Genomic DNA, 15,506 nt, shown 5'->3' with positions numbered 1-15,506 from the left:
GTTCCACTCTATCATCTAGACTTCTTTTTTTCTTCTCCCCTTCAGGGATTCCAATAATTCTGACATTGGAACGTTTCATGGCATCATTTATTTCCCTGATTCTGTTTTCATGGCTGTTTGTTCCAGGCTTCCTCCTGATCCTTTCTTTCTATCTGTTTGTCCTCCGGATCACTAATTCTATCTTCTGTCTCAGTTACCCTAGCTTTGAGAGAATTTATATTAGATCGGAACTCATTGAGAGCATTGTGAACCTCATCCCTGGTAGCTTTCAGTTCTGCCCTAACATTGTGAACATCATCCCTGGTCACTTTCAATTCTGCCCTAATCAATTCCATTTGGTCATCCATGGCTTTCTCCAGCCTAGCTATTGCCTCAATAATTGTTAGCCTGAATTCTCTTTCCGACATATTGTCTATGTTGATAGCCATTAGCTCTATTGCAGAAGGCCCATCCTCTGTATTTTTCTTCTTTTGGGCATTCCTCCTCCTAGTCATTTTGGTGAGAGATGACTGAATGGATGTAGCTTGATGTATCGACCGTGGTGCAGCCAAGGTGCACCCTGGAACACTTCTGAGCAATCAGGATTCCCCATCCAAATGAGAAAAAAAAGAAAAGAAAAAGAAAAAGAGAGAGACAGGAAAGAAAGGGAAGATAAAAGAGAAGGTTCTGCCCAAATGGTCTTCAAGGTAATATCTATGAAGTATACAAACAAAACAGACAAACAAAAAGATTGATAAAATTATATGACAAGAGAAAAAATAAGTATGCATATATATATAAGCAAATAAAGGAAGAACTTCGTCAAAAAGAACCCCAAGTGTAAGATTTATATACTATCAGGACAAACACAAAAACACAGAAACACTGGTGGAAGAAAAAGATGGGAGAGTGGTTATAAATTCTCAGTGTGGGCGAGGAAGTTTGTTTTGATTCTTCCTGGATGTATCTTGATATCTTTGTTAAAGGACTCAACTTTCCTAAGATAAAGGGGAATAAAAATTGGTTTACCTATAGGGATAGCATTGATTGGGGAAAGGGGATTACTTGAAGTTTAACTCTATATGAATATTAGAAAATAAAAGTAAAAAAGGAATAAACTAGACTAAACTAAACTAAAATTTAAAAAAAGAAATTAAAAATATAGAAATGCAAAAGAAATACACAGGTGTATGTATCAAAAAGTTCTGGTTAGAAGGTTATTATGGGATTTGATGTACTGGGCAGCTCACTGTGATGGAAAATAGGTTAAAAAATTATCTATATTTTAAAAAATGGGCCAGAATAGTGGGAACGAGTTGAAAATAAAAGTTGTCCTGTGAAGTAGTGGTGGTTGTTGTCTTGCAGTCTTATTTTTTTTTCCTGGTTGGTTTTCTGGGGAAGGGGCCTGCCACATGGGTTTTCAGTCAATGATGGTCCCTGAATTAAGTCCTCCTGTCCCCCTCAAGGGGGTGGGCTCTGAGGAAATCGGTTTTTTCAAGCTTTTGTTCTCTGGAGGTTTTTATGTTTGTTCACTTTTTTTTCCCCCTCTCTCCTTGACCACTTTTGATGCTTTTTGTAGGTTTAGAGGAAAGCAAACTGCACCCTGGCCTCCCTCTCAGAGAGAAACCACCATCTGGTCCCCTGTGGGTGCTGCAGAGTCCATATAAATTTCCCCCTTGGCCGCTGGCAGAGCAGGTTCCAGTCGCAGTCCCTGGGGATGCAGGATCTTCTGCTTGTACCCAAATCCACGGCAGTGGCAGCTGTCTGGTGTTCTCCAGACCGCCAGAGAGGTTCCAAGCAGCTAATGCACACTGAGATTTTCCCGCTGGCCCGGGCTGGGAGTGCCTGGTCTTTCTGGGACTAAAAGTGCTGGGCTTGCGCGCACCTCTCTCAGGGTATGGTGTGGGTCACGTGCGTGTCTCAGGCTCTGATAGAATGTCACAGGTCTAAGAGAGCCAGGCTGGGCCTTTGCGCACCTCTCTTAGGGGAGGGAGTGGGGTGCACGCGTCTCAGGCTCTGTTAGCAGGGCTAGGCATTCTTCCCTCTGGCGGGGCTCCCAGCCCCTCACAGGACCCGGACCTCATGCATTCTTGGGTGTGCTGGTGGCTCAGAGACCAAGACCTGATTTCTCCGCCACACTTTCTCTGGCTCAGCGCCAGGGGAGGCTGTCCTGGGTCCGGGAACTTAAGCCCCTGTCCCTAGCCGCCCCAATTCCCACAATTCCCCCTACTTCCCCACGATCCTTTTTTGTTTTGTTTTGTTTTGTTTTGTTTTGAGTTCTTTCAACCAGTCTCCAAGTTAATGTTCATCCCCAGATGCAGGGCACTCTCGTATTAGGGGTATTACTTTCCAATTGGTCACCTCTGGTGGCTCCCTCCCCTTTTTATTTATCTTTTGATATCAGTCCGACTTTCCCACTCCGCTTTACCTGCCCACTGGCGTCTTATGCCCCTGTAGAGATCCAGATGTGTATAATTCTGATCTCAGGCTTATTTCATGGGTGATCGGAGATCTTTGGGAGGTAATCAGCTCACTTTAGGGTACAGGGTGAAACGGCGCCTTCTCCTACTTCCCTGCCATCTTGTCTCCCCATGCCTTCCTTTTTTTAGTGGAGTCTTTGTCCACTTTTGGTATCAGGGTAATGCTGGCCTCATTGTATTGTTTTGGAATTTTTCCTTCCTTTTCTAATTTTTGGAATAGTTTAAGAATAGGTATTAACTCTTTTTTCAGTGTTTGGTAGAATTTCCCTGGGAAACGACCTGGACCTGGACTTTTGTTTGGGAGGTTTTCAATTATTGATTTAATTTCTTTCTGGTATTGGTCTGTTCAAGTTTTCTATTTTTTCCTGTTTCAGTTTTTGTAGTTTATATGTTTGTAGGAAGTTATTCATTTCTTCCAGGTTATCCAATTTGTTGGCATATGGTTTTTCCTTCTTTTTTTTTAAAGAGTTTATTTATTTGAGAGAGAGTGAGAGAGTGAGAGTGAACAAGCAGGGGGAGGGGTAGAGGGAGAGGGAGAAGCAGATTCCCCACTGAGAAGGTAGTCTGACATGGGGCTCCATCCCAGGACCTTGAAATCATGATCTGAGCTGAAGGCGCAAGTGGAACTGACTGAGCCAGGTGCCCCTAAATTCTGCATTTAAAAAATTAAACAGCTTCAAATAGTAACTGACTGAGCCAGGTGCCCCCCTCTTTTTTGTTGTTGTTGTTGTTGATTAATCTGGGTAAGGGATGATCAATTTCATTAATTCTTTCAATCAGCTCCTGGATTCATTGATGCATTCTACTTTTTTTGTTTCTATATAATTTGTTCCTGCTTTAATCTTTATTATTTATCTTCCTGTTCTGGCTTAGGGCTTCATTTGTTCTTTTTCTAACTCTTTTGGTGTAAGATTAGGTTGTATATTTGAGATTTTTCTTGCTTCTTGATTTAGGTCCGTATTTCTGATATCCTTGTACCCTACTAGGACCAATTTTGCAGCAACCCAAATGTTTTGGACTGTGGTTTTTTCATTTTCATTTGCTTCCATGTATTTTTTATTTCTTCTTTAGTTTCCTGGTTAACCCATTCATTCTTTAGTAGGATGTTCTTTAACCTCTATGTATTTGTGGTCTTTCTAATTTTTTTCTTGTGGTTGAGTTCACATTTCAGTGTTTTGCTCTGAAATATGCAGAGTCGGATCTCAATTTTTTGTACTGGTTGAAGTCTGATTTGTGACCCAGTATCTGTGATCTATTCTGGAAAATGTTTCAAGTCCACTCAAAAGAATGTGCATTCTGCTGCTTTAGGATAAATTGTTCTGAATATATCTGTTATGTCAATCTGGTCTAGTGTGTCATTCAAAGCCAATTTTTCCTTGTTGATTTTCTGCTTAGATGATCTGCCTATTGCTATCATAGGGTGTTAAAGTCCTCTGCTACTATTGTATTATTATCAATGAGTTTCTTTATGTTTGTTATTAATTGATTTATATATTTGGGTGCTCCCAAGTTGGTGCATAAATATTTACAACAGTTTTTTCTGGATAGACCCCTTTATTATGATACAGTGCCCTTCTTCATCTCTTTTTACAGTCTTCTTCATGTATTATTTCAGTCTTTGGTAAACCTAGTTAGTTTGAAATACGTATGGTTACTCTGACTTTCTTTTGATGCCCTTTGGCATGATAGATTGTTCTCCATCCCCCTTACCCTTCAATCTTCAGGTGTCTTTAGGTCTAAAATGAGTCTCGTGTAGGCAGCATATAGATAGGTCTTTTTTTTTTTTTAAATCCATTCTGACATCCTATGTCTTTTGGAGCATTTAGTCCCTTTACATTCAGTGTTTTTATTAATAGATACGAATTTTTTTTTGCCACTGTGTTACTTCTTAAGTCATTGTTTCTGGAGATTTTCTCTATTCCTTTCTAATCTTGCTCCCCGCCCCCCACTCAAAGAGTCCTCTTCATTACTTCTTACAGGACTGGTTTAGTGGGCATGATCTGCTTTAGTGCTTGTTTGTCTGGGAAACTCTTTATCTCTATTTCTATTCTGAATGACAGCTTTGGTGGATGAAATATTTTTGGCTGCATATTTTTCTCACTTACTACGTTAAATATATCATGCCACTCTCTTCTGGTCTGTGAAAGCTCTGTGGAGATATCTGCTGCTAACCTTACTTGTTTTCCCTTATAAGTTAGGGACATTTTTGTCTTGTTGCTTTTAGACTTTTTGTGTATCTCCATATTTTGAAATTTAACTATGATATGTTTTGGTGTTGGCCTGCTTTTTTTGATTTTGATGGTAGTTCTCTGTGCCTCCTGGACTTGGATGTCTGTTTCCTTCCCCAGATTAGAGGAGTTTTCAGCTATAATTTGCTGAAAAAACATTCTGCCCCTTTCCTATCTCTTCCTCTGGGACTCCTATGATACAAATGTTATTATGCTTTATGGATTCACTGAGTTCCCTAAGTCTACACTCATGATCCAGTATTTTTCTTCCCTTCTTCTGTTTTCATTATTTTCCATAATTTTATCTTCTCTATCACGTATTTGTTCCTCTGCTTCTTCCATCCTTGTGATCATTACTTTCATTTGGTTTTGCGTGTTGGTTATAGTTATTTTTTATTTTGACCTGACTAGGTTCTGGGTCTTTTATCTCTGTGGTAATACACTCCCTGGTGTCCTCTATGCTTTTCTCAAGCCCAGCTAGTGTCCTTATGATTGATTGTTGTTTTAAGTTCTGGTTCAGGCATATTACTTATGTCTATTTTGATTAGATCCCTGACCATGGCCTTTTCTTGTTATTTATTTATTTATTTATTTATTTATCTTTGGGATGAATTCCTCCTTCTTGGCATTTTGTCTATGCCACTGTCTTCTTCTTTTTTAGGAAAGTCTGTTATGTTTCCTGCTCCTGAGAGTAATAATTTTATAAAGAGGCCATATACTGTCCAGGGCCTGGTTCTTCAGGAATTATTTCTGTTATATGCTGTGTGCACACCTTTGATGTGTTTTTTTCACTTTTTCCCTCTGGTCAGTCCTCTGAAGTGATTCTCTTTGTCTGCATTAGGGAGTGTTTTGACCTTGTCCACTGTGTGGTGAGTTTTTACTAGGTGTGCTCTGGTCTGCTTGTTAACAGATATCTGATGCTATTTCCAATTGAGTTGAAGCTTTGTAGCATTTTATGGTCAGTAGTTGGGTTGTATGTCAGGGTTTGTGCTTGTCTTCTAGAGTAGGGGCCCACAGTTCTGTTTCTGAGGCACATTTGTCCTAGTAAAGCAGCACTTGCAGAGTGTGTGTGTGTGTGTGGGGCACTTAGTGGGGTTAAGTCACCACTATTTGCACTGTGTATTTTACTGAAGTTAGTTTATGCTGAGAGGTGGGTGAGACAAATGACACCAGCCCTCTTCCTTACCCTGGAGGGGGGAATTCACACCTGTTGGTGTGCAGGAAGCCCTCATAGAAGACCAAACCATCTTCCCTCAGGTGTTCTAGGTGTCCTTCATATCCCTACCTTCATCCTTTCTATATTCTGGCTATCTTCCTGCCTTGTAGTGCACTGCATCTATTTATCCCAGGAAGGCCAGTTGAGTTTTAAAACTCCAAACTTTAGGGATCTGGAATGGTGGGGACCCATACTCATTCTCTGAGTGAGGGAGTCTCACTGCACTGGGACTGGTACAGGTTTGTCCCAGAAAGGCAGTCATACCAAAGCACAGGAACTTGGTATTTGGAGTAAAGTCCAGCTAAAAGCTGTGTCCAGGTGAGCCATCTCAGCTGGTGGCTTTTTTTTTATACCTATGCTGAGGGGTGGGGAAATATAATGGCACCCTCCAGCTCTTTTGTCCCCTGAGAGTCAGTGTCATCTCTCCCAGATGTACTCAAAGAAGGGGGGGCCATCTCTCTGAGTGCATCCGAGGAGATCATCAGATCATGCCTTCTGCCTACAGGATCTCTGCCTTCCTTCTCCACAGGAGCAGTGCTGTGCCCACCAGGCTCCTGGTCAGTCCTCTGAAGTGCTGTGCCCACCAAGCTCCTGGTCAGTCCTCTGAAGTGGCATGAACCTCTAAAACTCCAGTCTTTGAGATTTTCTGATTGTAAGAACTCATGAAAATCAGCCTCTCACTTTCCTGGTCAATGTCTTTGGGAGTATGTTCCTTGTGTGATCCCCTGTGTGCTCCCCCTACCCCTCTCCTTATCTTTCTCTCTCTCACCTCTTTCCTTGATCAGAGCTCCCCCCTCTTGGAAGCACCTGAGATCCTTTTCTCCCCCAAATAATGTCTCTGTACTTCCTACCTTTCACAACGTGGCCTTTTCTCTCCCTCTAGTTGTGCAATTTGTTCTGTCAGTCCTCAGATCAATTTCTTGGGTATTCAGAATAATTTCAGATGATTCAGTGTCCAAGGGATGAGGCAGGACTGAGGTCTTTCTGATACTCCAACATCTTAGCTCATTAATCCAAAACCCATACCCTCACTTTCAATTTGCAGTTGTCTTTAGTCTAAAATGAGTCTCTTGTAGGCAGCATTCAGGTGGGTCTTATTTTTTTTTTATCCATTCTGACACCCTATGTATTTTGATTGGACTGTTTAGTCCACTTACATTCAGAATAATTATTGACAGATTGCATTTAATGCTATTTTGTTACATGTTTTGTTGTTTCTACAGATTTTCTCTGTTCCTTTCTTGTCCTTCTGGTCTTTCATTTCCATTCAAAGAGTTTCCTTTAATGTTTCTTGCAGGGTTGGTTTAGTGGTCACAAACTCCTTTAGTTTTCTCTGGGAAACTGTCTCCTTCTGTCCTGAATGGTAGCCTTGCTGCTCTCACGGAAGCTCTCCAAGAAGAGTGAATAGTCTCCCCTCTATCCATCCCAGGTATTTTTCAAGATCACCATTTACACACTTTCTTCCTCTTGTTTGCATGCCTTCTCTTCAGGAGCAATGCTGTGTCCTCCAGCCTCTATTCCAGTCAAGCCTGCTGATTTCTAAATCTCCAGGTTTTAGACACACAGTGTGGGAAGTGTTCTGTGCTAGTTTTCAGGAGGACAGTGTTGTTGTGCTGTGTTGACCAAGAAGGGCAGTCACACCAGAGTGCAGGGGTGTGGGACTTGGACCAAGCAGGATAAACAGCCAGTGTTGTGGCTGGGCTGACCTTGGCATGTAGCTCTGCATTTATGCTTGGTGGGATGGTAGGAAAGGATGCCTGTTGGTTCTGTTGGTCCCTGGAGAGATATATATGTGAATGCTACCTCTCAGGGACATGCTCCAAGAAGAGTGAATAATCTCCCCCCATCTGCCCAGGCCTTCCTCAGACTGTCATCTACCCTCTGAGATTTTTGCCTGCCTTCTCAGTAGGAGGAGGGCAATGCCCTCAGGGAGCTATCCCAACCAAGCCTGCCAACCTTTAAAACTCACCTTCAAGCTCTACTGGTTGCAAAAACACAAAAATCAGCTCCTCTCATTTTCCCAGCCAATGGTTTTGGGGAAGTATGTATTTTGCGCATTCCCCTGTGTGCTCCTCTCTCACACACCTTTTTCTGTGACCAGTGTTCCTTCCCCTCCACATCACTTGCAATCTTTTTCTCATCCAAACCATGTTTCTGCACTTCCTAACTTCGTCAGTGTGGTCTCTTCTCTCCCTCTAGTTGTGGAGTTTATTTTGTCAGTCCTCAGATTGATTTCTTGGGTATTCAGAATGATTTGATAGTTATTTGTGTTTGAGGGAAAAGATGAGCCTAGGGTCCTCCTACTGTGCCATGATCTTAGCTCCCTCTCTAATTTATATTTTTGAAAAATGAAAAAAATTTTTGAAAAATTTTGTTTTTGAAGAATCGTAATAATGAAGATGATAATGGTATGGGAAAATGAAGCTGAGTGGAAGATATATGGGAACTCTTTTGTATTAAGGTTATCCAGAGAAACAGAACCAAAAGGCCAAATGTGTAAACACACATAGACACATACACACATATATAGTTTAGTAGTTTAGTAGTGTATAATAGAGTATATAGTATAGTATGGGTTAGTTCCAGTCCAAGTCCAAGGGATATGGAGATTTTATATATATATATACACACACACACATATGTGTGTGTGTGTGTGTGTGTGTGTGTGTGTGTGTCTCCCTTACAATGTCCTAGTTCCAGGCAGTCAGAAAGAAATTCCCTCTTACTCAAGAGAAGGTCAGTCTTTTTATTCTATTCAGGTCTTCAAATGATTGAACGGATTTTTACCCACCTAAGGGAGGACAACATGCTTTATTCAGCCTACCAATTGGAACCTTAGTCTCACCCAGAAACATTCTCACAGACATAACTAGAATGCTAGAACAAATGTCTGCATGTCCTAGTCAGGTTTATATATAAAATTAACCATAGCATCCTTATACTAACCTTTTAGCTTTTGTATAAATCTAAAATTATTCCCAAATGAAATTCATCTAAAATATCTATCCAGAATGTTTTAGTTATAGTTATGCAGGGATCAAATTGGACAACTGCTATCAATTCCTTCTAGGTGTCACTTTGATACAAATCAATAACAACTGTCCTCAAATCACTGTAGGATCCTTGAGTTGTTGACTTTGAGGGAAGGACTTGATGGTATTCATCTCTATATCTTGAGCACATAGCAGGACCCTTGAGAAATATTTTTCGAATGAATTGACATCACCTCATAATAAAAAGTTTCAAATTGAATTTTCATGAAAATTGGGTAGGAAACTTTCTCCTAACTTCCTCACAGTTAAAAAGTTCTTCAGTGGAGGCTCTTAGAAAGATTAAAAAAATATTTTTTATATATTCAATGGAACAATGGAGAAGTAAGTGGATGTAAATCGGTTCTCCCAAGATGCAAAACCTGTTCAAGCTGTGTCTCCATGTTTCATGATGTCAGCAAAAGGGCCTTCTCAGTGAATGATTACAACTTTGTATTTACTGACTATCCATCTTTTATCTTATAATGCAATTGCTGTTCCAAGTTGTAAATTTGGGTTTTTCAAAACATATAGCCTAGAGTCTGGTGGATGTACGATTTTCCATGCTACTATAGGATCATATCACAAAGTAAATTCTTTAACATTCTCACAGTTGAGTTTAGAGGCATATACACATGAAACCTTTTGGGGGAAGGGTTATACATATTTGTTTTGAAATTAAAATGTGCAAGAATTTTCAGCTTCTTTCCTGTTTTGTTCTAATACTGCAAGTAAATATTAAGTGAATGTGAGCAAAGATGCAGAATTATACTCTTAAACACTGAGTTTAGGGCATATACAGCATGAATTGTTATAATAATATTTTCCTATGATTTTATTTTCATTTGAAGTAGTTTCAAGTACCCAAAATTATAACCATTAATACAAAATATTTATTTTGAGGACAGTACTTAAAATTTTTATTCATCAATTAGACCTGTATTTAAGTTCTTGAAACAAAGAGATTAGAACAATAGAGAAAAAGAAAGAAATTGAGAGAAAGAAAGTCAATGATGTAGGATTAAGTTGGGAAAGGAGAGGGCAGGATATTTTCACTGAGTTTTGACAAAAGAAAAAAACTCATGCTCTTCTGAAAACAGTCCCCAGGATAAAAGTGGAAAGAAAACTGCAGATTATTCACCAATCCACCAGCGCAAAGAAGGAAGATCTGTGCAATTTATCCATTTAATCATATTGATGAGGAACGTCTTGTCTATATCATTAACATAACAGGGGTTATTTAACACTCCATCCATGTTTGAAGTAGCAAATAGGAATTCTTTCAGGAGCCTGGGCACATTCTGACCATGAGAAGAGACCTCCCTCTCACCCCCTCCCATTTAGATGATCATCTGTGTTGGTTAATTTTGTGTCAGTTTGGCTAGGCTGTTATTCAGTCAAACACTATCTAGTTTTTGCTGTGAAGGTATTTTCCCTATGTAGTTAACAGCTGCAATCATTTGACTTTAATTAAAGGAGATTACCCTTGATAATATAGATCTCATCCAACCAGTTTAAGACCTTAAGAGTAAAACCAGGTTTCTTGGAGAAAAAGAAATCCTACCTCAGGACTGCAGAATTAATTCTCATTTGTGTTTCCAATCAGGTGGTCTGCCTGAGAGCTTTCATACTTGCCAGTTCCTATAATTGTATAAGCCAATCCCTTAGAAATAAATCATATATTTTGTATATGATATATTTGTATTTTATATATTTTACATATGATATATATGTATATGTATATGTGTATATGTATGTATATGCGCATGTATATATGTACATACAAATTATATATCTGTATCTATATCTATATCATCTATATTTATATCTATGTATATATATAGTTTCCCTATTCAGTTTTTCTGGAAAATCCTTATTGATACACCATCATTACCCCTATGTTTTTAAATGAAGTTAAAACTAAGTAGAATATAATTATTATAATGGGAGCTATCAGTAAAATTGCATATGATAATCTTCTCTTTGTACTCTTCAGCCTTGTCATCAGTTTGGTGGAAAGCTGGTCAATGAAATTAGGAAAGCTATTTTCAAAAGTGCATGAAGTAGAAAAGTCTTAATTTAATATTTCCTGGTTCTAATTAGAATGATTGATGGAGGTGTTGCATAATCATATAGAACTGGTCAGAATTAGAAGTGCCTTTCCTCTGAAGGTCAAGTGGCCTACAAGTGGGAAAAATATAAATTCTCTCAAAATCCTTATATATTTTCAAGATACATATATTTCTAATATCACTGTCTATACTATACATACCAGAATTGACACTTTTTGTAATGAATATGTGGCTACTGAGCACTAAAAATGCAGATAGTATGATGGAGAAGCTAAATTTTAAATTTTACTCATTTTGATCAATTTAAATATAAATATAGTATAAGGACATGTGATTTGTGGCTACTATATAGGATGGTATAGACTTTACTATATGTATTTTAAACATGAACCTTAAGTTTAAGTAAAAAACCAAGCATTTGTGGTGTCATAGTAAACGGAGTCATATAATTATTGTGTATTCAGTCCGTTTCTTATGTCACTTAAAATGTAAATTTCCATGATTATGTTTTCTGAAAATAGTATGAAAAAACATGTAGTATTTTATTCTATTTTATTTATTTATTTTTATTTTTCTCATTAAATGTTTGCTTTAATGGGTCTCAAAATCCTGTGACGGATTTTTGGTCAAGTTGTTTCCATTAAAAAGTACTGATTTTAAAAACTAATAACTTAAAACACACACACACACACACGCACACACACACACGCACACACAAATGGTCCACAAATATTCTCCTTTTCTTTTGAAGATTTTACAATGCATTGTTCTAATTAACCAGTCTTTTACTATTAAATTTAATGACCAATTGACATGAACAGTTATGCGACCATTCTTTCACCACTGATTAAGACTGTGGTGGCAGATATTGGGGTTAATATTCATTTAGTCTTCTAAGCTTTCTGGGCAGACTTGGTGACCTTGCTAGTGTCAGCTGTCTTCTTGTTCACTGCTTTGATGACACCCACAACAACTGTTGGTCTCATATCACAAACAGCAAAATGACCCAGAAGAGGATAGTCAGAGATGCTCTCAACACTCATGGACCTTGCCAGGGACCATATCAATGATAGCAGCATCATCAGATTTCAAGAACATGGGGCCACCTTCCAGCTTTTTTCCAGAACAGTGATCAATCTTCTTCATCTCAGCAAACTTGCAAGCAATGTGAGCTGTATGATAATCCAACACAGGTACATACCAGCACTGATGGTTCAGGATAATCATCTGAGCTGTGAAGCCAGATGCTTCCATTGGTGGGTCATTTTTACTGTCATCAACCACATTACCATGATGAACATCTTTGACAGTTGGGTTCTTGTCATTGTCCCCACAAACAGCCTCACTCAAGCTTCATGGTGCATTTCAACACACTTGACTACAGTTGTAGCACTGACTGGAGCAAAGGTGAACACCAGGCTGGGTTTAAGAACACTACTCTCCACTCAAACCACACGGGCAGTACCAATACCACCAATTTTGTAGATGTCCTAGAGAAGCGGATACAAGGGCTTGTCAGCTGGATGAGTTGATGGCAGAATGCAATTCAGAGCTTTGAGCAGCATGGTTCCACTGGCATTGCCACCTTTATAGGCAAATTTCCATCCATTGAACCGAGGCATGTTAGTATTTGTCTCCAGCATGTTGTCACCATTCCAACCAGAAATTAGTACAGATGCTACTGTGTCAGGGTTGCAGCCAATTGTCTTAATGTAGGTGCTGACTTCCTTAACAATTTCCTTATATCTCTTCTAGCTGTAGGGTGGCTCAGTTGAATCAATACTGTTAACACCAATAATTAGTTGTTTCACATCCAGTGTGTAAGCCAGAAGGGCATGTTCACAGGTCTTACCATTCTTGGAGACCTGCTTCAAATTTACAACACCAGCAGCAGCAATCAGGACATCACATTCAGCCTGAGATGTGCCTGTAATCACGTTTTTGATAAGGTCTCTGTGTCCTGAGGCATCAATGATGGTCACATAATACTTGCTGTTCTCAAATTTCCAGAGGGAGATATCAATGTTGATACCATGTTCACATTCAATTTTCAGTTTATCCAAGACCCAGTCATACTTGAAGCAGCCCTTTCCCATCTCAACAGCTTCCTTCTCAAATTTTACAGTAGTCCTTTTGTTGATCCCATCACATTTGTATATCAGATCACCAATAGTGATAAACTTGCTCAAATCTATGTGTCCAAGGATGGCAATATTGATATGAGCCTTTTTCTTTTTCATTTTGGTTTAGGTTTAGTGATAGTTTACATGACACCTGTGTTCTGGCAGCAAATCCATTGTGAAAAAGGAAACATATTATTTTATAAAAGGTTTTATTGACAACGTGAATTTTTTTTATTTAAATTCCATTACCCAACATATAGTACATTATTAGTTTCAGATGTAGAGTTCAATAATTCATCAGTTGCTCATAACACCCAGTGCTTATCACAACATTTTGTACAGCATTTGAAATGTACATTTGGTAGTAAGAAATAGATTTTATCATTTAATAATTTTATTTTGCTAGTGTCAATTGTCATTCATCTACATGATGGCATTCTTTCCATAGAGAATTCCTTTGAAATATACACACAAAGTTAGCTTTTTGTTTGAGTTAACTTTTACTTAGAATATTTTTTATGTCTGAGATTACACTTATCCAAAATAAATGAGCGTATCTTGTCATATCTAGGTTTTACAAACAATTATGCATGCATAACAATTTCAGTGCTAAATATTCATGACAATTAGAATTTTGGGGAAGTATGTAGTACAAAATAATAAACCTTTATTTAGACTAAGGAAAGGAGGCTTAAGCATGTCAGGGTCATTCAAAATCTAATCTATTCTTTTACTAAGGAGACCCTTCAAAGCAACTTCTTACAAGGTGTACTTTGGGCCTTTGAGTATAACCATAAACTCTCTTCTTTCATATTTTCTCATTTGGAAGTGAGTCTCCCAGATTAGCCATATTGCCACAGTAGAGATGTTGAGCATTTATGAAGAAATAGCTTTCCCAAAAGTTGTCTGTGTAAGTCTACTACAAATTAAATTATAGAGGAATGTTTACATTGAAAATTTTCTGAACCAATGAAAAAGCCACAACTAGAAGTATGTATTGGGATTTACATTCAAGAATAAACTGCTTCTTTGGAGCAAACTTCTTCTTTTTAAACTGAAATAGGGACAAATCCAAGTGATTTTATCAGAATAATGGATGCTTGCAGAAATTCTGAGATGTATAGTGTTACAAATATGATTCTTTCTCAACTTGTCTGAACCCAAGCCACACATTTTGAAAAATAAACTGGAATTTCTTGAAACTTTCTGAAGGATTCCTAAGCAGGATTTTAAGAATTTGAAGTTATTTGCAGCTTTCTTTTTTATGAGTATACATTTTCCTAGAACAACGCAGTCTGTTTTTTAATTCATGTAACTTTTCTCAGTTTAGTATCATTCAAAATTGATTAAGTGCATATTGTATGTGCAGAAGGAACAAAAGTATAAATATGTATTTCCAGAAGTTCTTTGTATCTCCATCCTAATGGCCTTTTATAGACTAATAGTTCTTTGAAGGCTACAACTAGATCCATTATTTAATAGGTAACCTTAGCCCTCTATACACTGCAGTGTTTATTTACTGACAAAGGAAGCCTACAAAGAAATACATTTGATGATAATCAGGTTTTCTTGGCTAAATGTGGAAGAACTCATTGGTTATTAGTTCACCAAATGGAATGGGAATTAAACTTGTCCTTATTTAGATTCAACTCCCTTTGACTACATATAAGGTTTTCATTGAATAAAAACTTTGGAATTAACCTTTTATGATTAATTTCTGCATGGGAAAAAAACACATCATAAAGTATTTTACTCACCTTCCTACACCATTCCTCTTTTTCCATTTTGGGGGGTAGAGCAGCATTAATGGTACTGTTGGGATTAAGGGAATCAGATATTTAATGCTTTTCACTTTATTTCAAATGACCCTTTAAATGTCTGCTTTGGGAATGAAACTCATCATTCTGTGAAGGTAATACAGGAAATATTTTATCTCAGTTGCAAACAAAGTACCTCCTGGCACAGGACTTTTAAAATCTTTGGCATTAAACCTCCTGAAACCCATCTGTGTTGAAAATTAATTTTTTGCTTTGGGGTATATTATATTTACATATTTTCTTTTTATTTCACAATATTTAATCTATTGAGAAAACAATTTCTTAGGCCAACATAGAATCCAACTCACAGGCCACAAGGTGGGAAAATCTCTGCAATGTAAAACCACAAGTGAGTATATTATTTATAATAGTAATAATTTTAAAGCAACAACTACATGGTAATTTCTTCATATTTTTCATGGTTTTATTATTTATATGAAACATTTCTTCAAATACATTGAATTTTAATGAATGATTGATGAAAGTAAACTCTGCATATAATTATGTATTCAAAATTCTTCATCTTTTGGGCAACTCTATAATTTTCAAATTGCCCAGAACA

General features: G+C 37.9%; 1 pseudogene; it reads right to left on the bottom strand.

Annotated features, from left to right (window-relative positions):
- Positions 1 to 11,897: 11,897 nt before the first annotated feature.
- Positions 11,898 to 13,244, bottom strand: LOC122896260 (annotated as a pseudogene).
- Between the last annotated feature and the right edge of the window lie 2,262 nt (positions 13,245 to 15,506).

This window comes from Neovison vison, chromosome X (assembly GCF_020171115.1).
Source record: "Neovison vison isolate M4711 chromosome X, ASM_NN_V1, whole genome shotgun sequence".
NCBI classification, from domain to species: Eukaryota; Metazoa; Chordata; class Mammalia; order Carnivora; family Mustelidae; genus Neogale; species Neogale vison.
This window is presented reverse-complemented; position numbering and strand designations above follow the sequence as displayed.